We start from the raw sequence: 26,478 nt of genomic DNA, 5'->3' as shown, positions 1-26,478 counted from the left end.
CACTTCAAAGTTTTCGTTTCATTTTTTTTTTTAATGTATCTTCTTAAGTAGATTCTGAGAAAAGCGAGGCAAAGCACAGTGCACTTCAGGCGTATAAGGTCGGCCTAATCTGTAAAAAAAAAAAAAAACAATCACTTGCGCGAGACGACCAACCCTCGACCTTACTCTCGACTCCGTGAATTCACCGTTAGTATAGTGTTAGCTGTGAATTCGCCGAAAGCCTTGTCTGATTGGCTTTCAGTTTTAGTGACGTGCATCCGGATGCAAAGCGGCTGTGTGTGCTTTCGTCATTTTTAATTTTCATGAGGTTTACTAGCCCCAGTTTTAAGGTTTGCCTTGTTTCCCTCTACTGAAAGCGCATAATTCTTGGCCGGCAATGAAAAACTCGACGAAATGCAGCACACATGACAATGTAGGCCTGTCTTTGCTATTCAACAACAATATGACTCGTGGTCACGCCCTCTGTCTGATTGGCTGAGAATACGTGACGTAATATAAACAGTTGGCGGGAACGTTTACGCTGCATATTGGCAACTTCAGCCTGCGTAAAAGTGACGGGATGTTATGTAACAGCTTGCAAAAGGCGGCTGCCGTCGCCGTGAAATAAGGCGATAAATTTCACCGGCCTTCGGCGCCGTGAAATCCCCATGAATTTGCAGCCGGCGCAGTTTCGCACTACGCGCTGTTTAAAACTGTTTTTTAGCGATAAAAATAATAGTTTTGACTGTTTCCAAGTCAGCGACAACGGAGCATAAAAATAACGTCCGGTATTTCGTTTTTATGCCATAACAGTTATTTTTTTGGCGTAACAGCAACATAAGAGGGCAGTACAAGCCTCTCCATTATAGTAAGCTGGTGGTTCACGTGATCGAAATGAAGAGAAAAATAACAATGAAAACTGTCTGTTTTATTCATTACTGCGCTGATTGAGTTGGAGCTTGACGTATGAGGGAATCGACGCATCAGTACGCTCTGCCATTATGAGGTGTTGCGTTTCGCTGTCCTTCAACCGATGGCCACGGCCATATTTTTCTGTGGCCACGCCATAAACTCGTAACATAGCAGCAGACGATGGCGTGGCGGCGGTGACGCCCGGGAAGATGATAACGCAACAAAACTTGCACTGAAGCAGATAGCTGAACTTTAAGCGATTGAAAGAAATAAATAGATGTGGCAAGAAAAGATTGTGTGATGTTGTGTGATTGTGTGACCAACGTTACTTGATCGCTTTGTGGTGTTGACGCTAATTTTAACCTTAAAAAATGTGTTTCTCTTGACAGCCCCGGCTACCGTCTTGCTAGCCCCAGCTCGTGAATTTGCAGCAGGCGCAGTTTCTCACTATGCGCGGTTGAATAGCGTCCTCAATAAACACGCATCGGGGTTGCCCACGAAATCGGCGCGGTGCATAGTGCTCCACGACGGTGCGCACCGGTACGGAGCGTTGATCGAGGACAAACTGAGCGGCCCTACACTAGCGCAATTTCTTGGGCTATGAGAGCAAATCGTGAAAGCGTTGACAAGAGCAGCTCAATATGACACAGCGCTGCTACAAACTCCCGGAACTAATGGTTCCGGAACAAATGGTCCCAACTCCAAAGTAGGAAAAAATGGTCCCAGAACAAATGACCCGGGGGTTAACGTGGGAAAACAACGTTCCCGGCTTTTTCTGCGAGATCAATAACCTTACTGTAGTGGTTCGGGGTCGGCTGTGTCATAAGGAGATCTGTCCGTTTTATTTTATTTTTTAGGAATGAAAAGGTTCCTTCGTGCAACAGAACGTTCTTGCATGGCTGAAAATTACAAACACTATACGAGGCCAGCAAAACGTTAATTTTAAAAACAACGACACAACTGACGCCCTTCTCCTCCCCCCCCCCCCCCCCTTCCCGCCTCTAAATTTAACGCCATTGCCCGAATGTTTCCGACGACAAAAAATGGCCGTATAAACTAAAACAAAGAACTAAACTCTCTTTGCAGGATAAACTTCGGCTGAAAGAAGTTAGCAGTAGCTCCAAATCAAGACTGGAAGCGTAACCGCAGCGAACCATTTGACCCGCCGCGGTTGATCAGCGGCTAAATCCCGTTCTACATGGTGCGAATTCTCAGTTTCGGGGCCGCTCGTGCGGCAAAACGTTATATTCTCGTTGCTGTGGCAAATCGCCAAATGTTTTAAACAGTCAAACTTCTCCTGTGAGCGCTTGGCATTTGGCAATTTGTCGCAGCAGTGCGAATAGGAAAATAGATCGTTTTTCCGCACAACCGGCGCTGCAGCTGCGAATTCGCAGGCGAAATTCGCACCTTATAGAAATGGCTTAAGGCGTTATGCTGCTGAACCCGGCCGAGTCGTCCGGCCGAGGCGTCCAATTACCGATGGAGGCGAAAAGCGCAGACAGCCGTGCGTCAGTATTTCGGCATCCCCATGGGATCGAAATCAACCCGTCCGCTGTCCACTACGGCGTGCCTCATAGCCTGGGTGTAGCTTCGGCGCGTAAACATTTGAATTAGAATTAGTTAATCCTTTTTACATTAAAAAAGTGCTTTTTTTTAATCAATGAGAAGCTGCGAAAACTTTCCAAGTGAGCGTTACCTGTGCAGGCTTGAAGAAAATTTAAGTCATGAAATGGAATTATAGACGCGCTCACGCCGGCCTAGAGCAAATGTCACTTTGAATACATTAATGTTAATCTTTAATTACAACCATAATATAACTGCGCGGTAACACGAGGACACCGAAAGAGGCACATATAATACACGAGTCGGCACAGACTAGAAACTGATTTTTTAAATGCAGAGCATTTCTTTAACTCACGATGTCACCCGTTCTAGTTGTCCGTAGTAGTCCGCACCCCTCCCTCTACACTATATAAAAAAATAATACTTACCGGCGCCTGGTTTCGATCCCACGACCCTGCGGGCGGAACGCAAGGTACATGGTGCTCTACCCACTGCGCCACAAAGCCGACACAGAATGGAGGGCTACGAACGCTCCTTATATCCTTGACTCATTCAAACTACGTCAAGAAGCTGCTGATACAACGCATTCACTACCTGTGGGCGGAACGCGAGGTACATGATGCTCTTCTCACTGCGCCACAATAATCATACCCACCTGCTAATAAATGATGTCACGTGACCACGTAATTACGTCTCCTCATTTAATTACAATACAACAACCAACAACAACCAACCAACAAGTGCAACAACATTAACGTAACGCAAACTACTTAACGTCGTGCGCCCCCGGAAATGCTCTGCATTTGATCGTGCCCCTCGCGAGGGGGATGTTTAGTTTCCTGCCGCAGCAAGAACCAGGCGGTTTCCTGCGCAGTTTTTTTTTTTTTTTCAGGAAACATGCAATTTAGAGGAACAGCCAAATCTTCACGCCTGCGCACACTGAGCGCGTCGTACACTCAAATAAAAAAAGTTCAAAATGTCATGCTCAGCACAGCTATCATGCTTCCACACGTGATCAACCCCTTCTTTTATCCCCCCCCCCCTCCTAACCACCGACTTAACCAAAATCAAGAAGTGCGATCTCGTTCTGTCGAAGCACGATAGCTGTGCTGAGCAGACATTTTGAACTTTATTTTTGATTTGAATGTACGCCGCGGTGAGTGTGCGCAGGCGCGAAGATTGTGTTCCTATAAATTTCATGCTTCCTGAATAAAAGCAGTTGTTGGTCTGCGCCGAGTCCTGTATTTATGCCTCTTTCGGTGCCTCTTTCGGTGTCCTCGTGTTACCGCGCAGTTATATTAGAGAGTTTTAGCAGTACGTATGCTCCGGCCGTTCCGTTCGTTACGTTGCTACCGGTACAGTGTACTACTACCGGTTTTACCGGGACCCGACTGCGCATGCGCCATTTGTTCCGTACGCGGCCGGCGTCTCTCCCCGCGCTCTGGTTCCGTGTTACCGTATCCGGAGCCCGCGGCTTGCGTTGCTCTGGTCGGCTCGGGTGTTGGGAACTTTAGGCTTAGCGTCCTGGCGAATATTAGATCGCCGCTATCTGTGCAACTGCGAATGACACTCCGTACCACAACTTTTCACCACACTATCATCCCCTTTCTCGCATGTGAAACTTTATTTGAGCTACAACTGCCGTGAGCGATCGGTGACCGAGACATCTGCGTAGCCTGTTTCGATGCTTCCGCGCAGGTATCGCCATCTCTCGGCCGCTCGCCGCACCGCGCGCCGAGGCATCCACGGCCGGTCATCATAGGCTTGCATCGCGGCAGATATATCTGATCGCCGCTTTTAAAATAAGCCCTGAGAACAATCCCTAGCACAATTTTTCACCACACTAACACCTACTTTCTCGCAGGTGGAACTTCGTTTTAGTGATCAGATTGATTCGGAAGAGCAGCGACAAGCGGTTGCTACCGTGGTCTGCGCCGGTTCGAGCCGCTGAGTGTGCCGAGCTGGCAGGCGCGACCGGCGTGTGCGCGGTCTGTTTCCGATGCAGAAAACGCTTCACGATTGCCTGCTTTATCCATTTCTTGCGTACAAACGCGCGGAATCTACAAATTCAGCTCAGCGATCGTCGTAGTTGACCATGGAGCAAAAACAGTGGGCGGAGCGGCGCCGACGAGGCATCGCACACCCGCATCGGGCCATGTGTCTCAAATTCACGCGTACGACTAGTCGTGGTGACAGTCGTAACGATCAGTCGCATATGAATCGCGTGTACCAATCGTACATGTGTCTAGCGCTTCAATCGGGCAAGGCCAAGGTGCCAACACTCTTAACAAAAAAGCTCGTAAAAGGGTAGTAACGGCTGTATTTACTAACTTTTTAGGCAGTTTACTACCCCAAAATACGGTACGTAGTTCCTACCACTAAGTGTGGAACCGTTACTAGTCTAGACCGTGTACTTAGTAACTGCTGCTGGTTTGATACTAACAATAACGGAAGTAACAAATTCTATGAATTATTGAACATAAAGCTTTTTTTCCACACCAAATCACGATTAAAAAGTTTTTGCAAATCCCCATGCTGTCTTGTATATGCTCACATTAAACTGCATAATTCTGAAATTATCACTAAAATATTTTATTTTCATGACCAGCCCACCGACTCTCTCGGGGGCTTTCCGCTGCTGGCTATAAAAGCAAGAAGAGCAAATGTATTTCCAAGGTAACTAAGTAATACTCGCTTTTCTCGCGCATCCCGTTGGCTTTCTTGATCAATTCAGTTGTTGATTGTCCACGTGTGATATGTGCGTGATGAATGTGTCTCTGTCGCGCTGCGCACTCAGTAGATCCACATTGTCACGCGTAGTTTTTTACTAGGTCATGCATGACCAGTTAGTAAAAGCAACTAACTACCTAGTCAATACTGGGACAAGTAACTGGTTAGTGTTCTGTTAGTAAGTGCGCCGACCTTTTTTTTAAGAGTGAAGGCCATTCCTCCACGTGAACGGCGCGCGACCATGTCGTCACCTGCGCTCGCTCTGGTGCCGTCGCCGCCGCCGCAGCCCCTGCCTCACAATGCGTCCGGCCGAGCGCGATTTATTTTAGATTTGCAATGCTTTAGGGGAAACTGCGTTCTTTATTTACGTATTTTTAGCGTGTGGATTTTTGCAACAACTCGGCTAATCAGCCGTCACACCGAACGAACGGTACGACGCTACGGAGTGCTAAAACACGTTTTCAGTCTCACTACACAGAAAGAGCCCGGTACGTGCGCGCGCATGCGCAGTCGGGTCCTGGTAAACCCGGTAGCAACGTAACGAACGGAACGGCCGGAGCATACGTACTGCTAAAACTCTGTGGGAATCATGTAGAACCGCGATCCCGAGCCGGCGCGCGCTTCGGGAGAGACTTGTGCGCTGAAACCGGTCCGGCGCTCCGCTGGTTCGTCGGCGTCCCCCGAGAGAAGGCACCACCGATCTGTGCGGGCATAGGCGGGGTGAGGGGGAAACGACGCGGGGTGAGGGGGAAACGACGCTGGCGGAGGCTTTGGGATTTGGGGCGAGGGGGAACCTCAACTTCAAGGCCATAGAGGTGACGAAGAGGCGACTGGAGTGGTGGTGGAGGAAAAGTAGGGAAGGGATGGGTACGAAGGCGGCGTAATCATGCGGACGAGAATTTAGAACAGCGAGGGGAGAAAAAAAGGGGGGGGGGGCGATGACTTTAAAACAGAAAAGAGGGAGAGATGTGAGGGAGGAAGCAAATCTATAGGTTAGCTGGGAGTAGGGCAAGTAAACGTAATAAAACCGGCAAGTCGGTTGCTGACAACCGACGCCCCGATTCAAAGGGAAAGCCACTAATCATCATCATCATCATCATCGGGTAAGGTTAGCGCGGGGGCGGGTGGCGCGAACGTGTGCGCGCGGGAGACGGGAGAGTCTCGTCGGAGACCCGGTCGGGGCTGGTTCGGTGGAACATGGCGGATACATGTATCTCAGGTGGGAGCTTTGTTTGTCGCGCGCCGTTTGTGCCTGCCTCCCGTTCGCGGGCACGACCCGGACGGCGTGATTCGTGAACGCCGTCGAGCCTTGTGCTCGCATGCTTTGGGATTCCCCAAATAAACGGCTGTGTTTCGGCACTACTGTCTACTGTGTTCTCGTATCGGCGAACCTCGCTGGGCTGCCGTAGCCATGCGAGCCCGCGTGGTTGACACGCCGGGAGCTAGCGTGGTGGCTTACGCCAGGACTGGCTAGGTCGCCCCGAGGACCCCCTTATATACCACAATTATGGATCCATACCAACTCGCCCAATTCACTGTACTCCTAACTATATATTGAAGCAGCTCAGTTGTAGCACGGCGAGGATAATGACCTGCTCAAAATGTCTGGAGACTGAGTGTGTTCGACATGCTCAATGTACAACCGTAATCAGTTACTTTTGCTTACATTACCTGCATCGAAAGTTTGTGACTGTTGAAATAGGTTAACTGCTGTAATATAGTTTTTCTATTTATGAAAATAAACCTTCAATTCAGAAAAGACGTCGTTTGAAACGCACCCAGTTTCTCCTTCTGAGCTAAAAAAATTATGAAGCCGAAAGGAAGGTTTTAGCTTACATCCAATGTCCTTATTTAACAAGGAATGCGTTCCCAATTAAAAAAAACAATAACGCTTTTATTGAGGGTTCCATGGCAACTCCTGAGGGACTCCGGGACTCGTTTCTTCTTCAACGGTGATACAGACGGCATTGAAAGCTTTGGCTCATTGTGAAATTCCCGCTGGTGCAGACGGCCATTCATTCAACTTAGCTTCCGTTCACAAAAATAATATACAAGCGAAACACATGTCATAGCGAAAATTTACTCGGACTTTCGGTTCCTAGACACTTTCCCTGCAAAGCCAAAACCAGTACGTGAAGTTCAGCGAGTCTAAAGTGCCCTGTACAAAACGCCCCACTCTGCCCGTCTTCGGCCGCCATTTACACTGCCCGCCTTCCCGTCTACGGTACGTGTTCAGGAAACCTAGGAATACTTCACAGCCCTACAGATTTTTATATAATTCGATTCAATTCTTTTTTGGCTCCAAAACAAAGTAGCTGAGCTCAAAAACTATTTCCAGTACCACGCAAACACACGAGAAAAACATCTGACCCCCTTGCTTCCAACTTCATTAAAAAACGACAGGTGTGGCCAAGCCTGAGACCATTTGACTACTTTGCAATTGAGACCATTTGTTCCGGGTCCATTTTTTTTCCTTCTTTGGAGTTGGTACCATTTGTTCCGAAGCCGTTAGTCCCGGGGCCATTCGTTGCGGCGCCATTTGTTCCGAGACCGCCTCAAAGTCTTCTTCTGGAAGGTAAGCTAGTCCGTAGAGCATTCGAACAAAAGCGCGGAATGAAGCGTTTTCTTTCTACTGGACGACGAGCCCGAGCGCTTTAATTTTTCGCAGTGTGCTTGACACAAAAAAAAAACAAAAAAAAAAAAAACAGGCGGTTGTGTATGTGCCATCCTCCAAAACAACTTTCACAGCATTCATAGCTCCTTTCTCAAGGCCTGTCATTATGACATCAGCAGGTTGGGTGAGTTCCAGCGACTCGCATTCAGATACAATTGCACTGAGCAGTTCCTCATGCGCATCTTGCGTCTTCCTCGTCATAAACGCGTACACGACGGACACCGAGCATTCACCCAGCACATCAACGATGGCGTACACCTGCAGGAATCCTTTCGGCGCTAAATCTAAGTTGCAGTCCATGTGTGCTGCTGCTGATGCTTTCACAGAGCAGCCGGAAACAGGAAGCTGTTCCAAACACCAAGGGCATCGAGTGCGTGTCAGGTTCGTTATCATGAAAACAAACTTTCTCAGGGTTGGGTCCTTTAGTCATACACTATGGAGTACTGACGATGATGTCGCGAAGGTCGCTTAATCTGACCAGAAATAAAGTTTTTTTTCTTTCTCTCTCTCTCTCGCTGGGAGTTGGGGAAAAGGATGAACAACGCTGTTTCCGAATGGCCCTTTTCAAATCTTCTGCACTTTTGATCGCCATCTTTTCTTCTTCGCCGAGACTTTGCCTTGCATGGCCTCATTAGCGCACCCAGGATTTTTGTCTGGGGGGGGGGGGGGGGGGGGGGGGGGGGGGTGAAATTTTGACAACAAATATAAAATATAAATATATATATATAAATGTAAAAATATAAAAGAACAAATATAAAGACAAATGTAAGTAATAAAAATAAATAACCATAAAGAATAAAATATATAAAACTATGAAGAGTAGCCGTCTTTTTATTTCGCCTGCAGGAGGAATCTAATAATGGATGCACCTTCACGTACAAAAAAAAGATACGCGAAGCCTTTTGCCATTGCCCGAAGCCCCGGACCCAGGTTTGGAAGTAGAATTGGAAGGGATGATGGGAGATCAGGTTGGGGATGAAATAGAATTAAAGCATTCCTGAATGCCTTCTTCCCTGATGAAGTCAAGCCAAGAGTAAAGCACGTGCAGCCTCCTCGTGACGTTTATTTTTACAAAAATGCAGAGAGAAAAAACTTTGCAGTACAGTTGATTATTATATAACGACGAATATTGTCCCTTCTCTGCCGCTACGGTAGCATGGTGATTGGCAGGGAAGCAGTCGAGAAGTTTCAGTATTTTTAAGTTAACTGGCTCAATATACTAATAACATTGGCAGATTCTCAACACATACAACTTTCAAACCATACACTTATTACGTGAAACGCGAAAATAGCCAAGAGAGTGTAGCAACAAAATTTGGCCAATAACTGCCACTACGGCAGCTTGTTGGTCGAGCGGTGAAGCAGTCGAGACGTTAATTTACTGATCTAGTTTACAGATCACCTTGTCTGATATTTAACACATACAAGTTTGAAACAATACAATTATTACATTAAATGAGAAAACCAGTAAAGAGGGCAAGAGTACTTAACGGGGCATGGCTGACTGGATCGCGGTCTCCTGGCGAAAGGGCCGGACGGCGGGCGGCAGCGTTTCTCGAATGATTTCCTGGTGCAGGGCCCCCTTGCAGCCGGCGGAGCGGGTTTATAGTTGCTTCAAGTGGACCCGTGGAACAAAAGCAAAGTCTGGCCCCACTTTCTGCAGCCAATCCGGGAGACGCTTATGAACACCAATCAGCCATGTTCCCGCCAAAGATAAAAGGACCAATGACACGCAGACACAAAGTTTGCACTGGAAAACGCGCACTTGCAGAATTATTGACGTAAAGAATGTAGTTCAGACAAAACACAGCAAAGTAAACAGTGGAAAAGACAGCAAGGTCGTTTGAACTACACCGAGAGTCCGGAGCCCGAAACCGGCCAGTGCCGACGCCACGGGTGGTGTGGAATGCCGCTGCCCCGCTGTAACCCAAGCTGGGCCGATGGCTCCCCGTAACAGCCGCTTCTTCCGCTCGGTCGGCGCCCAAAGACACACTCCGCATGCATTTCTTAGAAAACCTGGGCCTTGGCGGCCGAAGAAGTAGTTGAAAGAAGAAAAAAGCAAATTGAACGGGGCCTTCGCGACAAGAACAAGAGTACTAAACGGAACATAGCTGATGGTGGAGGTGTGGACCAACGACGGGCGGCAGCGTTTCTGAAGTGAGACCCCGGCGCCGGCAGCTGCTCCCCGCGAACCCAGCGGACAGGGCTTTGAATTGTTTCGACCGGGTCATTGAAAAAAAAAAGCGCATTCTGGACACATTTTCCGCAGTCAATCAACCATGGTCCCGCCAACAACAAAGGAACCCAACACTAACAGACACAAAGTTTGAACCCGAAAACGCGCGCTCCGGCAAAAGAATTATTGACGTAGACGAAATAGTTGAGACAAAACAAGGAAGCAAAGAGTGGAAAGAACAGGAACGGCCGTTGGAAGTAGAGAGAGGGCTCGGAGCCCGGAGCGAACACCACAGGCAGTGCGGAATCTTCTACAACGCGGATACCCGATCCCCTGCGACACTCGGTCAGGACGATCTCCTCACCCCGTAATAGCCGCGTCTTCCGGTCAGTCGGCGCGCAAACACAGGATACATGCGTTTCTTAGTAAAACGGGGACCTTGACGCCCGAAGTAGTTCTAAGCAACACGGAAAGACAGCAAACGCAACGAGGGTTTCGCAATAACTATTGGCTGCTATACCAGATACTAAAAAAATTCCCGCGTCTTCCCGCGAGGGGAACACGAGTAAATGCAGAGCATTGGGGCCTCAGTACTGGTTGAAGGCAGTGTTGCTTCCATCGCTTCTTCCGTGATGCTGGAGTAGCAGACACGAGTAAACGTGGGGGCGAGCGTCAACCAAGGAAGAAAGGAGCAACGCAGTGACTGAAGCACGAGCGACCGCTAGACGCTTTATATTTGCAGCGCGCGCAGTAGAGGGAGAGCAGTACGGGGGGGAGAGCGTGCATGCGCAAGCAGCGCGCGCCCTTCCACGCCCCACCGCGCTGCTATCACGCACCTGTTACGCCGAGACCGAGACGGAGCGAACGGGCTGACTACGACGCATGCGCGCGCCAGCTGCTGTTGAGAAAGAGGAGGGAAGGAGGAGAGGCGCACCTGCTGCGGACGCGGAGCTGTTGACACCGTCCGACGCAGGAAGAGGCGAGCCTAAGAAATGCTCTGCATTTAAAAAAAAGGCTGTTCGTCTGTCTACCAAATGCAAAATACGGTTTACACGGCGAAGCGAGTTTCGAGGAACAAAGACAGCGCCCAAACTTAAAATACGTCTGAATGTGAAAGTTTACTCAAATTCGATCTATCTGCAAGTCAACGAAATCTGTTCGTATAGGTTGGCACAATTTGCACTGAACAGTCACATTAACACATATTTCTGAAAGCCTATTCAACACAACATCATTGTTATCTGCGATCAGTGGTTTTCGTAACTGCGCACGAAGCGTTGCTGCCTTCCTCGCTATAATGTTACAAACTCAGGCGATATATATAAAGGAAAACCGAACCTTTTTTTATTCAACAGGAGAGGGAAGGGTCGCACAGTGCTTAGTATTGAAGGAAAAACAGTTGTTTAAGCTTTCAAATGAAATAAAATAACTTCTATCTGATCTTGTTAAATTTGATTTGAGGCCAGAAGGCAAGCTCGACAATACTGAGTCCCAACCTATGGGAAATTTCAGCGTCCTTTTTTTTCTAGAAGACGACGAATGATTCAAATCTCGTGATGGAAGTTGCGCACCGAAGTTCAGAAAGTGGTATAATCTGGCCCTACAAAAATTGTGCTACTATTTGCGGTTTAGCGTGGGCTATGAGGCGTGCCGTAGGGGGGAGGGGGCTTCGGAATCACTTAAATACCCCAGGGATTCTTAAGCATTCAGAAATTTTCTGGCCACGGACACTTTTTGTGTCACTAAATTTTTTTCTCATTCTTTTTCTCAAACTACTTCAAGTTATACGCAAGTTGGTCCGCACAGTCTTAAAAGCACAATCCTAAAAGTTCATGCTCTAGTTTTCTTTTATTTTTTAATGCCGGTAATACAATATTCTTCTTCGAGATTTAACTGCGGATGTCCAATAATAAAAGCTTCAGAGACACACTTCGCTCGGTGAACTTCGGTTTCGTTTCGGCGGAAGAGGCGTGCGGAGGGGGTTTGGGTCGACGGACCTCTGGGGTGGTTACAACACTCCCCCCCCCCCCCCCCCCCCCCCCCCCCCCCCCGTGGGTTCGCCACTGCATGGCCTGAGCAACGACACTTGCAGGCTTCTCACTTGACATCAAGGCTACCCGCTTCATTGCCACACGAGTCTTTGCTAATTTGTTTTAGTATCATCGAGAGGGGTTGTGCTCTGAACTTCATATAAAATCATCATGTCCTGACCTGGTTATTACTGCTCCTTTGCAGCCTTGTGCACGCTTGATGCAGCGCTAGCGATATGCATTTGCCGTTCCTGTGTGGCGCGTATATATATATACACAAAGCCTTCACAACACAACTTCTGGCCGCCCTTCTTCAAATTGATCGCCTCCATTCCGGAACAATAACAAACAAACGCAATTAAGTGTGCCCCGTCTATCCGACGTGTTATACACTGAGTCTTTATACCACCGGACTCGTATTTATGCTTTTGCGGATACGTATCGAGTTGTATTACCCAAAGCTTTCTTAGTGGGCTGAAAACTAATGCATTACCCCACAGACAGGTTGATCGAGCGAAAAGCTCTGACAAGATATCTGGACACACGGCACGTGCGCGAAACCGGGCTTCTATTGCATCAAAACGGTTACTCGAAAATCGCCAAAATGGAACGGTTCTAGATAAGAATACACGCATCGATCGCGAAGAAGGAGTACGACAGAACACCTTTATCTCATGAACCGCATATCGGTATACATTTATTTCTTCGTATGTGTGTTTACTTAGTGCGCGAAAAATCGCCGCATGGGCATGTTCTTCGTTTGCGATTTCGGACTTCGGAGGCTTTACGATCGATTGGACGCACTTCCAGCGAAGTTTGGAAGCTTTCCCGCTTGTTTCAATTTTCTTGAGGAAGAGATAATTTTTTTTTAGATGCGGAGCATCTTATAGCGGTGGCCTGTCCCGCGTCGGCGTCGTCGGTGTCCGCACTCACACTGCGCATGCGCAACTCTCTCTCTCTCTCTCTCTCTCTCTCTCTCTCTCTCTCTCTCTCTCTCTCTCTCTCTCTCTCTCTCTCTCTCTCTCTCTCTCTCTCTCTCTCTCTCTCTCTCTCTCTCTACCAGCTGCGTGCGCTTCGCGTGCGTTCGCTTCTACTCACACCGCGCACGCTCGGCGCTTGCGCATCTCTCCTCCTCTAGTCTCCTCTCCTTCAAGTGTGAATATAAGCAGCGGTAGCGTGCAGCGGTTGCTTCGGTTGACGTCAGTTGACTCCGCTTGACTCCGTTGACTTCAGATGCAGTGAGATGGAAGCAACAGCCCCGTCTGCGAGTGGGCTGACGCAACCTCATACTAGCATCAGCACAAACGCACGCAGCAACGTTACTTCCAATCAAGACAAAGCTGCGAAGCGAAGGGCTCGCGACGCTGAACGTAAACGTTTGAAGCGAGCGGCAGACCCTGAACTACGACAACGAGAAGCCGCTTCGAAACGACAACGTCGAGCAGCAGTACCTGAACTTCGAGCACGTGAAGCAGCGTTGGTTCGTGAACGTCGAGCGGCGGATGCTGAACTACGACAACATGAAGCAGCGGCGGTTCGTGAACGTCGAGCAGCGGAACCTGAACTACGACAACGAGAAGCCGCTTCGAAACGACAACGTCGAGCAGCCGTACCTGAGCGAGCAGCAGTACTCGCTCCGCATCACCCCACGGTTCCCCTCGGGAAGATGGTGTAATTTTTTCCTCATTTAAGACAAATATGAAAAGCACAGCCAAAGTGGAGTTTTCCTGGCTACACACGATTCGTATAACGGTTTAATGCGTAGTATTCCTTACCTTCTAAACCCCCCGCCGCCACCCCAGCATCACCCGTGTAACGCTTTGCAGTTGCATAAAAATGCATAACCAGCGGAATCAACACATTTAATCATTATAATAGCGTAATTGTAGATAAGTGGTTGAATGGAATTCTGAAACTACAAAAAATAGAAAGAAAATAGAAATTGCGTTAAACCAAACTTTCGCTACACCGGCAACAAAGTTTAGGTACGTCGGTGTAACGGGCCATGGGCTTTTTTTTCTGAAGTACTTAGTGCGGGCGTGTGTGGAAAATATATGGCTAGGCTGATGCGAGAAGCTGCCATTTAAAGGTTTATCGTTCTGACTTCTGGTATGTTAAGAAAGGTAATAAAAAAGTGTGTCAGCCAACCGTAACTATAATAAAGACGCCAGTGAATGCAGCACCAAGAAGTCGCATATGTCAATTCATAACTGCACACCTGAATAGCCCAATGTAGGTTTACAACCGGTCGCGGAACAAATGGTCCCTGAACAAATGTTCCCAACTTCAAACTAGGAATAAGGCGCTCATGCGTAGGTGCAGTAGCGGCTACTGCACCTACGCATGAGCGCCTGTATGAGGGAAGGAAGGGGGTCAACATATTTATGTTTAAATGCTTGTATTTCTGTACAATGTATTTTGCATCTTTCTGTATACAGGGTGTCCCAGCTATCATGCACCAAGTTTTAAAAAAAGAGTAATGACGCAACTCTAAGAAAACCTAGTGCATAATGTTTGCAGTACTGTGGAGAAGCGTGCAGCATTTTTTTAGTTAATGAGACTTAACTAATTAATTGTAATTAATTATCTACCACGAGAAGTACTGTCCTAATTACTGAAGTTTCAATGAGGCACTTGTAGGTACCCACGAGGGGCATCTAACTGCGGTATTTTCAGCGTCAAAGAACTGCGTACTCATTTATTCTGACTGATGAAGAAAACCCGCGAAATATAAAAAATACCACGTGACGGCGCTTCCGCGCGCATTAGTGCGCATCGTAAAGCAATGCCCTCAAACAGGCTGCCTCTGAATTAGCCCGAATGACATAAACAAAAGAAAGAAAGGAGAAATCGCAACTGAGTTTGTGCCACATCTGCACACGCGCCCCGCGAATCTTGCTGTTGGTGCTCCTTCGATGCATGCAATTATCAAGGTGATGCGCTGTCTCTTCGGGCGGGTGACAGGCGAAGCAGTTGCTTTCAATCAGCTTATTTGGGGACACTGCTGTACAATGCGCGCAGAAGCGCCGTCACGTGGTATTTTTCATATTTCGCGGGTTTTCTTTATCAGTCAGAATAAATGAGTACGCAATTAGTTCGACGCTGAAAATAGCGCAGTTAGATGCCCCTGGTGGGTACCTACAAGTGCCTCATTGACACTTCAGTGATTAGAACACTAATTCTTGAGTTAGATAATTAATTACAATTATTTATTTAAGTATCATTAACGAAAAAATTACTGTCCGCTTCTCCACAGTACTGCCAACATTACGCGCCAGGTTTTCTTTGAGTAACCCTATTGCTCTTTTTTTTAAATCTTGGTGCATTATAGCTGGGACACCCTGTATAATATATTTGCTAAGGCTGAATTTAAGTTAAATGCTGCAAGCAAATTCGTAATCATACGTGTATCTTTTCCCGTGCTTCCTTTGCTTGTGCTTGTCTGTTTATTAAGTGCAATGCACTTCTTAAGCGACCCTGAACCTGCGTCCACCGGCGATGTCCGCGCACGTGGAGATGGGCGCGCGCAGCCTGGCCGCTGACATGGCACATACCCACGTGGGGGATTGGCCAGGAATCTCCTCGTCTTCCTTGGCAACGGGGGGAGATGGGCGCGCGCTGCCTGGCCGCTGACATGGCACATACCCACGTGGGGGATTGGCCAAGAATCGGGCGTGAGAAGGGCTAATGCACCTGCTTAAAGGAGTACTGACACGAAATTTCAAAGCTGAGATCCGCTCTAGCAATCAAGTACAACGACAACACAAATAGGTGTCTGTGAATAAATGCATATTTCTTTCTTTGTAGTTGTGTGTGTGTGTGTGTGATCTCTCTTTCGCGAACATTACCGAACCGCGCAAATTCAACTCGTGCATTCGCACTTTCACATTCTTCCCCTCGGGGAAATGCGGGGAATTTTTCAAGCTTGAGAAGCGAGTCCCACTTGAGCCTCTGCGGGAGCTTATTTACAGAGACAGTATTATTTAGGTTATGTGAAGTATCGAAAGTGTGAGTGGACCGGTACCGCTGAATATCAGATAACATAGAGTTGTAATAGTGCATCACGCTCGCCGAGTTATCGCTATTTCAAAAAAGAATTTTACCCGATGAATTGTGCGGTGCTCTCCACCCGAAAGGCTTCGATATCTACCGTTCGGATCAAGCGAAGCGGCACAAATAAAGATTTTGAACCTTGGTAATTTTGCAGCTTGCAGCTTAGATACTTTTGGGTGGACCACGAAACAACCCGAACGCGTGTTGCCTGTCGCAAAATCCCACTCTCACAATAAACTGGTTATTTCCCCTCGTGCTCAAAATCCCTCTTCTCATATGCACATGTCAGCAGTTGCCCTCTCTCGTGTCCCCTCGACTTTCTCCCTCTCCTCAGCGAAAACGAAGGTTAGGTCGGCTTTTGTTGCCCCCAAGACGAACAAAGGGGCAGTGGCTGCCACGGCGTGCAGAATGTTACAATGTGCGCGGGGATGTACAATGAGTGCTCCCCTGCTGGTAAGGGGGATCGCTTTCACTGATAAGGCGTCCCTGCCTTTCCTTCATCTTAAAGGGCCCCTGAGATGGGATTTTTTGGGGGGTCGATGGTATCGGAGCGCAACGGCTATTTCTTGAACTAATCGTGACGTGTTTGTGCGCTCTTGATTTAATCAATTTTTTACGAGCGTAAAAACATCAGAAAGCTACAAAAAACATCTTTTGTGTGTGGGTGCTTTTACACAGTCACACATATTTGTTTTATACCGGAGTGTAAAGCACTTACACACCGGGCCAAACCGGCCGGGCTTGACGCTCCTCCGTTCTCGGCGGAAGGATACAGTGAGCGCAGGAGCAACGACGCTTGCAGCCAGCGTGATCGCTCAGCGCTCCGTGTCTGGTGTTAGAGTATCATCAGTTTTCTTTGCATTTGCTTTCTTGGACGCTGTACCCTAAAGGATTCTTTGCACCATCTGTGTTTCGAGCGTAGCCTCGACGTTGTTTCAGTTATGAGGTGGTAACGAACGGCGCGCCAAGGGAGCGCCGCGCCGACGACGAAGGAGGAGCTCCGCACGCAGCGCTTGGACGACGCCGGGCACTGTTGGTGATCACGAGGCGCACGCTGAAATGCGCTCACGCGGGCTCAATAAATCAGTTCAAGCCCAAACGCTGTCGCAGCTGATTCTCTGCGGTGGTCGCGACAAGGGCAAGAGCATGCTCATCCCGTAACGACAACTGCCAAAGAGTTTCATTTCATTGCTTCCCATCAAGTCATGATCGCAGGAAAGTGTGGTTTGCTGCACCGGCCTTCTGAATGAACCTGTTGCCTAGTGTCCTTAGCGCGCTTTACCGTTTACCGTGTTAAATGAAGCAAGAGTTGCCGTTTGCCGCTGAAAACGAAAGGATTGCACTGTGCGGTTTCTGCATTCCGGCTTACCGGCTCTGCCGAGTAGCGACATCTGGCGAATTTGTCGCAAAGCAAATGACACAAACGTTTGTTGCCCAGAGCTGTTCGCTTACGCTTGAAATGGCTTGAATCTTAGACGTCTTGATTGAACTCTCACAATACAATATTTTTTTTAAAAAAGAGCCGTATACTTCTACTGTAGAGCTTAAAAAATTGAAAACATGACGTTGACGCCGCCATCTAGTGGGAACAATTAGGACCAAGTATTGCATTAACCAGAATTCACGCCACCGCTAAATATTTCGATATAAAATGTGTAAGAGAAATTGTAATGATTCCGCAGTTACCTATATATATTACCTTGCCTAAGACGATTTTGAAAGCATAAAAGAGCTATGCTAGTTCATAAAGGCATCTGAACCATTGGAAGCGTGGGAAGCTGGAGTAGGGGCGGATATTTTGCTCGCTCATTCTAAAAAAAATTGTCATTTATCGTGCTCCTGATCATCATTTAGCAAGAATGTAGTAAACAACATTAACTAAGATTGCTTGCATGAAGCGCAGAGCGCAGCGCATTTGCTGTGCCGTAAAGTTCCGGAAGAACGCCCACCCAAATTTAAGTACAGTGATATCAAGTGAAAAATACGAGATGGGCGAAATTTCGGGTCAAGCGCGGAAAGGACGAATAAGTGACCGCATCTACACATGAAGAGATGATTCGGGTTTGTTTTGTTCACTCATCGGCGCTAAAGCCATGGATTTTACGGGGTGGGCGCGCGTCTTTCAGTAAATTGAATATTTCACCCGTAAAAGGGGGTGGGCGATGTTTCGGGGCAGGGCGTTCACTCGGAACTTTCCGGTAATCTAATCAAAACGCGAGCGTACATTTCGCCGGCGCAGGGGGCTCGCTACTACAGTCGGTAGAAATCCTAGCCTCTGTATCGCTATGTAGCGACGGTAAAAATAAGTTACCGTTCACGGAAAGCCTCGCGCTTGCAAGGTCGACTTCCGCAATCACCAGTATCTCCTGCTCAAAGTCCGTAAAGACTGAAAACGTAGCTTAAAAAAAAAATAAAGGAAGTCGTCGTCTCATGTGCGACCCACTCGCTGAAGTAACCATGGTAACGACGACGCTCTAAACCAAACCGCCGCCGTCAAAAATCGCGGACATTCCGGCGGCCAACCATGAAATGAGTGCTTCGCCTCGGACGAGGTCGGACTATGTCGTCATCGCAAGCCGCCGAGCCAACAAATAGTTCTGTCTCGTCGGGGTAATAAATTTTGTTAGCGTGAGCGAATATGCTTACTATTTTTGGACTTGTTTCTACAAGAACTATAGAGTAGATTTCTGATACAAACAAAAACACTTTGAAATCCATCTCAGGCCCCCTTTAAGCCGCGCTAAAAATGAAAACACAGGTGTCAGAGTGCCGTGCAGGTAAAAAGCAGAAGGGACGAAATATTACCAACAATTGTATCGAAAGAAAGGCGGAGTAATAACAGATCATACACACCATTGCAACATTAAGGATGCAATGCCGCAATTTTTATTTATTTATTTACCTTCCCTCTTCACCCGCCCCCACTTGGGTTATTAAAGTCTTATTTATTTATTTATTTATTTTTTTATTTATTTATTTATTTAGTTAAAGTTCTCGACAACACCGCAAGGGCCTCCTCGAGGAATGCACTGTGTACATGAATAAAAGGCATACAAAAGACAACATATAGGAAGGGAAATAGTAATTCAAAAAGGGTAAAAATAAATGTGTAGATGTATATCAGACAGGCTAGTGATCAAGGAAGGCAAAACATTTTCTGAACAATAAGAGCTCGGAGGTCGTAGGGAGAGTATGCAGTAATGTTCCTTCTTTTTCACTTGGCGCAGAAACAGAAGAACAGAGGGAGAAGTGCATGTGCGACGTCCCAAGTGCATTCAAAAAGCCGAGTTTTCAAAGAGAGTTTAAGAAGACCCATGTCATTGCAAAAACTTTTGATGCAAGATAAAAACAGACTGTTACAGGCATGTTGGCATCGGCCAGCTGGCGCGTGGCTCAGTGCTCTGTCAACATGAAAGCAGCCGTGCGGCTGCAGTGGTCTGCTTGGAACTCGCAGGTGAACAGGGCTTACAAGGCAAGGGCAGTCAAACTTGGAATGAATGCAGTCAAAAAGAAAAACTGGGTCACGCCTGGAACGCCTAATACGTAGCTCATCAAGATTCAGGAGCTTGAGAAGCCCCCCGTGCAGATAATAACTCACTGGTGAGTAAAGGTAAAATACGGTTTTAGTGAAGGGCTTCTGAATCCTCTCTAGATGAAGAGACGACGAAGGGCTTAGACAATTCCAAATGGCACTAGTAAAGTCGAGCTTCGGTAAAATTATGGTGCGGTAGAGGGAGACAAAGCATGATCGGTCGGTGAATTCCCTGATGGCCTGGGAAATTACGCCAAGAGTTCAGACACAGGCGTTGGTCAGGTGGTTCACGTATGGGAGTAGTTTTGCGTGCAATATTACACCCAAATCACGCACTAAAGTAACGCGTCTTGCGGGTACACCAAGCGGGGAGTGTGGGAAAATGAGCGGGGCAGTCTTGCGAGTATGCGTTATCAAGATAGTTTTGGAGAGATTGAGCTTCAAATAGTTGCTGTCGCACCATGCCGAAACTGCGTTGATGTTATTTTGCAGCAGGACGTGATCGCACAGTGAAGAAACAGCGCGATAGAGCTTCATATCAGCGGCATACTGAGAGAGCGTACAGTGCCTAATAACAGGGTGGATGTCATTAACAAAAATGTTAAAGAGAAGAGGGCCCAGTGTCAAACCTTGAGGTACCGCTGATATCATCGCCCAAGGCCGGGAGGTGACGCCTTCATAACAGACACAATTGAACCTGCCTTTTAAATAACTGCCGAACCAATGAAAGAACTCGCTGGATAGACCGTATGCGGATAATTTGTGAACCCCGCCGCGGTGGCTCAGTGGCTAATGCGTTGCGCTGCTGGGCACGAGGTCACGGGTTCGATTCCCGGCCGCAGCGGCCGCTTTTCTGATGGTGGCGAAAAGCAAACACGCCCGTGTGTACGAGATTTCAGCGCACGTTAAAGATCCCCAGGTGGTCAAAATTAATCCGGAGCCCGGCACGGCGCACCTCATCGCCTGCGTTGCGTCGGCGCGTTAAACCCTACAATCAATCAATCAATCAATGAATAGGACAATTTGCGAAGCAGTAATATGGGGCAGTCACAGGAATGACTTGAACGGAAAAGGACTCGCTCTAAAGGTGTCACCGGCGCCATGAGCATTATTGACTGATAGATGTTTTTATTCGAGCAAGGATAGGGCGTGTGCTGTACGGTGGGGAGAGGGGATACAAGCAAGAGGATTGAAGAATGTGAAAAAAAGTTGTCTAAGCAAGCTTTGCTCATCAGAGAAACATAAAACGCGTGGAGGAAAAATAAATTGCCACCAAACATTTTGTGAAATAAACAAACTCGCTGGGTAGACAAGCTTTCTCTTTACAGAAACATGCTATTGCAGGGTGAAAAAAAAGAAACCTTATTGCAAATTTTATTAACATAAAAGTATGGGAGAAGCTTTTTCTATACATATTCATAGTGGTGAAACAGCGCGCAAAAAACAAGGACAAAAGGAAGAGGACAACGACACGAGCGCTGACTAACAACTTAAGTATTTATTACACCATGAAAACGTATACAAGAGCGTGCGTGATCATAACAATCTTGACGTATGTCTCACATGTGCACAGAACAGCCACTCATTCAACAACTGTCCAGATAGGCTACTTCGCAATCCAGTAGCGATATGGACGGGCAACTAATACAGTCATCTGAATAATTTTTCACATAAAAGGCTTCAGCTATCTCCCTTGTTCTCCTATCTTTGCGAGTCATTAAAGCAGTAGTAGCATGAAACGAGGGATAGCATCCGCAACTCTTACACTGCGATGACAAATGTGACGTGGGCGTGCCCTTAAGGGAGTTTCGATGTTCGCGCAAACGCTCATTCAGGCATCGCCCCGTTCGCCCGTTGTACTTTCTTTTGCACTTCAAAGGAATGCAGTAAACGACCGCGAACATCGAAACTCCCTCAAGGGCACGCCCACGTCACATTTATCAACGCATTGTAAGAGTTGCGGATGCTATCCCTTGTTTAATGCTACTACTGCTTTAATGACTCGCAAAGATAGGAGAACAAGGGAGATAGCTGAAGCCTTTTATGTGAAAAATTATTCAGATGACTATTAGTTGCCCGTCCATATCGCTACTGGATTGCGAAGTAGCCTATCTGGACAGTTGTTGAATGAGTGGCTGTTCTGTGCACATGTGAGACATACGTCAAGATTGTTATGATCACGCACGCTCTTGTATACTTTTTCCCGGTGTAATAAATATTTCAGTTGTTAGTCAGCGCTCGTGTTGTTGTCCTCTTCCTTTTGTCCTTGTTTTTTGCGCGCTGTTTCACCACTATGAATATGTACCAACTGGCCCAGTTCGCGACACTTTTGAACTTTTTCTGTAAAACGGCTTTAGATGAACTGTACGGACTACCTAGGGGTTTTAAGTTAATCCGTACCTCGACCAGGAACTGTTTCGGAGCATAACGTCCTGACATTTTAAAATAGATCGTGGACACATCCAACAAAGGCCGAAGTTATTTAATACTACGAAGAGAGTAAAGGTATTTAAGCTCAAATAATCCCACTTTTTCAGGTGACTTCGAATGGCAGCTTTCGTTAAACAGCCTCAAATCATTATAGAAAGGCTGACGAAGAGAGGTCTAGGACATTTCGGTGCAGGACATTTCGGTAAAAGACGTTTCGGTGCGGTATCTTTGGTGAGCGGGTGTTTCCGTGCACGGACAGTTCGGTGTACGGTGCGCAAACTTTTAGGCGACCGATATATCCGGTGCTTCCCTGTTTGAGACAGCCGTTATATTTTTATTTCCGCTTAACGTGGGTGTGGACAACAATCTGGAGCAGTACTTTTATTTTTTCAGTGATGCCATGTTTGATCTTTGCCAGGTAATTTAAAAAATTCAATATTTATATATTTTTGTTTAATATCTTGTCTAGGGGACACCTGTTATGCAGCCAACTGATTGAATTCTTTAGCACACATTTTTTTCTTTCATTTACGACAGGTTGTTTATTTATATTCGCCTTTTTTTGTGGCATGCAAATCAGATAAGACAATTGACTGGTGTTTACGATGGTCTAACGCCTTCTTTATGTATTTTTTAATTACATACAATTAAAATTACATAAATTACATGCAAACTCTCAAAATCCAAAACATAACAAGCATACGGTAGCCTCCAAAATGCAGGAAATCTTATGAAGAGTATTACGGGGGCTCTGGTATTACGTAGGTTGGGCTGTCATGCTAAAAAGAATTAGCGAACACTGTTTCCTCCAGTCTTTTCTTTTTTTTTTTTTTTACGGACACGTCTAGGATATTCTCGTGGAGGAAGAACGGGCCTTTTTGAAAACATATTTGCAAACATATTTGCAAGTTAATGAGGGAAATAACAGGGTAAAAATTAACGACGTACACAATAAGCATATCGAATTTTTTAACTGAAGTGAGCACGCAGACGGGCTACATATAGAAAGTGTTTACAAATTGTTGCAAATGAGATTTTCCACAATTTCCTGCATGCGCGTCTTGGGGAAATTTTTGTCACGATGAGTGGGTGTTCGTTCTACTTCCGGAACTGCTGTGTTGTTTGCTTCCGTGTTCTCCTCAGTTAATCCATAGAAATGCAGTCGCTTATGACTCGCAGGATAGCTTTTTTCTAAGCATGTTGGAGAGTCACTGGCCTGCCATGCGGCCACATGTGCCTCAGAACCTAGCAATGAGCCCGAATTTAGTACGGGTCATCAACGTGTAGGTTCCATGCTCGACTGTAGTGTTCAACGCGCCGACGCAACGCATATGCTGAGGCGCGCCGTAGTGGAGGGCTCCGGATTAATTTTGACCACCTGAGGACCTTTAACGTGCGCCGAAATCTCGTACACACGGGCGATTCTGCTTTTCGCCTCCATCATAGAAACGGTCGCCGCGCCTCCATGCTGTTATAAAAACGTAACTCACTAGACTCTAGCCGCGTTAACTTTCCTGCCTTCCTTCTACATCATTCTTTACTTCCTTCCTAAGTATCCCTTCTCTTTACCCGGCCTAACACTGACGACCCGGCCGGACTGAAGCATTTAAATTTCGCCACAAAGGACAGACACTTAATTCTTCTACTGCAGTTCTTTTTTTCTTAACTTGAAGGCAGGGAGGCACGACCGTCTTTGTCCCCCAGGCGGACCGAGCTCGCACAATGCCAGGCGGGGATCCCCTGCTCGCTCGATGCCCTCTCCAGCTCAGGGAGAGGGCTTTCGCGGCCGGGGGAGGCGCAACACGGGGGAAGAAAGAGAGGGATTATGGACAGTGGGATTTTGAGACACGAGGGGAGCGGGGCGGGGCGGGAAAACTGCGACTGGGGAAATGCGACATGGGCAAACGTGCTACACCCGATACTTTTGTTTTTCTCCGAAAATATGCAATGTAGCTCTTAATACGCCTCTTTTCTTGCTGCAAGGTTTAGAAGACTGCTGGCTAACATGCTTTGTTAATTTTGCCAGCGTGTTACGGGAGCGTGAAAATTGCTAAGGGCAGCAGGTGAGCTCATCAAAACTGGTCACCCACCATCAACAACGAACTCTATTGTTCGGAATTTCACTTGAGCACAAATATGTGCAGTTTATTCGCGCAAATTCACAAACATGTTTTCGCGTGTCTTCCTGACGGCTTTACCTTCCCAGAAATTGTGAGAACCAGAGTCACTTGTCATGGTTCAATGAAAAGCCAACGATTGATGCAAGTCGATGCACCACCGCTGCCAGGCTAGCCTTTTTGCGACGCCCCTTAAAAGGCAAATATGAAACAGGAATGAGGCGGGGGGGGGGGGCAGGAGTGTATAGGTGGCTCCCTTCGGTAGAATGTTTATTTTGATTGAGCTGGCCCTCGTTGCCCTTTTTAGAAGAAATTTGTCATGGTGCAGAATGTCGTGACAGCCACTTTGCACCAGCGACCCAGCCGATGCTGCGCGAGCTAGTCGCGATCAGGCATGCCCATGTCTCGGAACTCTGCCTAACCCCTCTTACTCGCGGCGTCTCGCGACCCCTTCTTGGAACACCGCCTGACTCAAAAATCTCCCTGAGCAGGAATGGAGAGTGGAGTGTGGCTGTACGGTTCGAGGGCGGAGGTCAGTGTACCGCAGCGCCACCCTCCTTCCCCAGGCGCACATCCGATGACGGGCCGCCGCCAATTAGGCCACCTGTACGCAAGGTGCGCGCGGGAACAGGCAGAGCGGCGCATGGACAAACCCCTTTGGCGGGGTCCGAGTGCAGACGTCGCCGCACTGCGTGCACCCGTCGCGCCGCCGATTGGGGAAATCTTTATCCTTCAAAGGGGGCCGCTGGCAATTTGGCCGCCGGATGCAGGGGGCCGCCGCGGACGCGCTGTCTAGACAGCGCCCGTGCGGGGACAAAAGGACGCGGCGTTGGTGGCGTGCTTTCACCACCTTGGGTGAGTGACGCGCAATGCATGACTTGTCGTTTATTGTTTTCTTTAACCTTTCCCCTTCCCTCACCGAGGGTATTTATGTCGAGCCCGGCGAGAGAAAGGGGGTCTTTTTGCTTTTGAACTTGCTGCAGGTCGCGGGGATAGTCCCGCCTGCGCCGGATAGACCCCGGCAAGCATCTAAAAAGCCCCACCGTGGGCTCCGCTTTGCTCCCTTGTATATGTCCTGTAAATATTCTTGTACATATACTGTACATAGTTTGGATATCAGCGTCTGCCTCGTCCCTCACGGCGATACGAGACACAGCGGCGCATTCCTGGATACGGAGAAGACCTGAAATTTACTGTGGCCGTGCCTGGAATAAGTGGAGGTGACCATGGAAAACTTCCGAGGGCGGTCGGAACAGGTGAAAATATTTAATTAGCGGATGTAACGGTTTAGTAGTTATAATAGCATATATAGTGATAAGTTGTAGTGCGGAATTTTTATAAATATAATACGAAAGAAGTAAAAATTTAAAATATTACAAACAACTAAACAAATAAAAATGCATCTCCAAACATCTACAACAAACGAACAAACATCTACAAAAGTTCCGGGACCATTGGTTCCTACTTTGAAGTTCGGACCATTTGTTCCGGGACCATTTGTTCCGGGCCCATTTCTTCCTACACCCGTTTACAACTGCCACTTTCTACGTTTACTTCACTATGGCCGGACCTTGACTGGAAGCCGTGCGCAGGGAATTTTCGCTTTAGCTAGATCAGCAAACCCGAAGTTTTATACCGTTTGCCCATAAAATTTCTTGGCAAACACAGCATTGCCAAAACGAAATTTATGAAAAATATGGCGTGCTTTGCTGATTCGGCGATGCGCCGTTCAGCAGTTGTACACCACCAAGATGTGAGGCTAAAAGTCAGAGAAAAAGGGAACAAAAGTTGTTTCTTTCAGGACTTGGCGATCATGGAAGTAACGTGGCGACAGCGGTCGGGGTGTAGGATGACTCAAGCCTCTTTCCCAACTTTAACTGATCCGAGTGAACGAGGGGACACAAGTTCGGTTCGTCCGTCACTTTGTATGTCCTGCTAACTGCTTCTGAACTTGACGGCTGTGGCTAAATTGAAAGGCGGAGAAGCCTGCTGCTGCTCTCCTGGACGCACCGGTGCGCCCGCCTGGGGGTGCGTCCCCACAGTGTTGTTGTCGGCAAGCGTATCTCAGCGTTGTTGGGAGGAGACGCACGCAGATCGACGCGGGCGGTCTCTTTGGGGAAACATTTTGAGGCGGAGTGCTCGTCGGCCAACGTACAATGGGTCTGCACAATCTACAGTCATTGAACGTGTAAATTGGTCAAACAGCCGCCGCCGATCGCTTCCGCTTGGTGCGGGTTGGAGAATGCCGATGCATGTTGTTTCCGTTAAACGAACCGCCAAAA

This window comes from Haemaphysalis longicornis, unplaced genomic scaffold (assembly GCF_048455015.1).
Source record: "Haemaphysalis longicornis isolate Haplotype H1 unplaced genomic scaffold, Haemaphysalis longicornis Haplotype H1 scaffold_1, whole genome shotgun sequence".
Lineage (NCBI taxonomy): Eukaryota > Metazoa > Arthropoda > Arachnida > Ixodida > Ixodidae > Haemaphysalis > Haemaphysalis longicornis.
Note: the sequence above shows the minus strand (reverse complement) of the source record.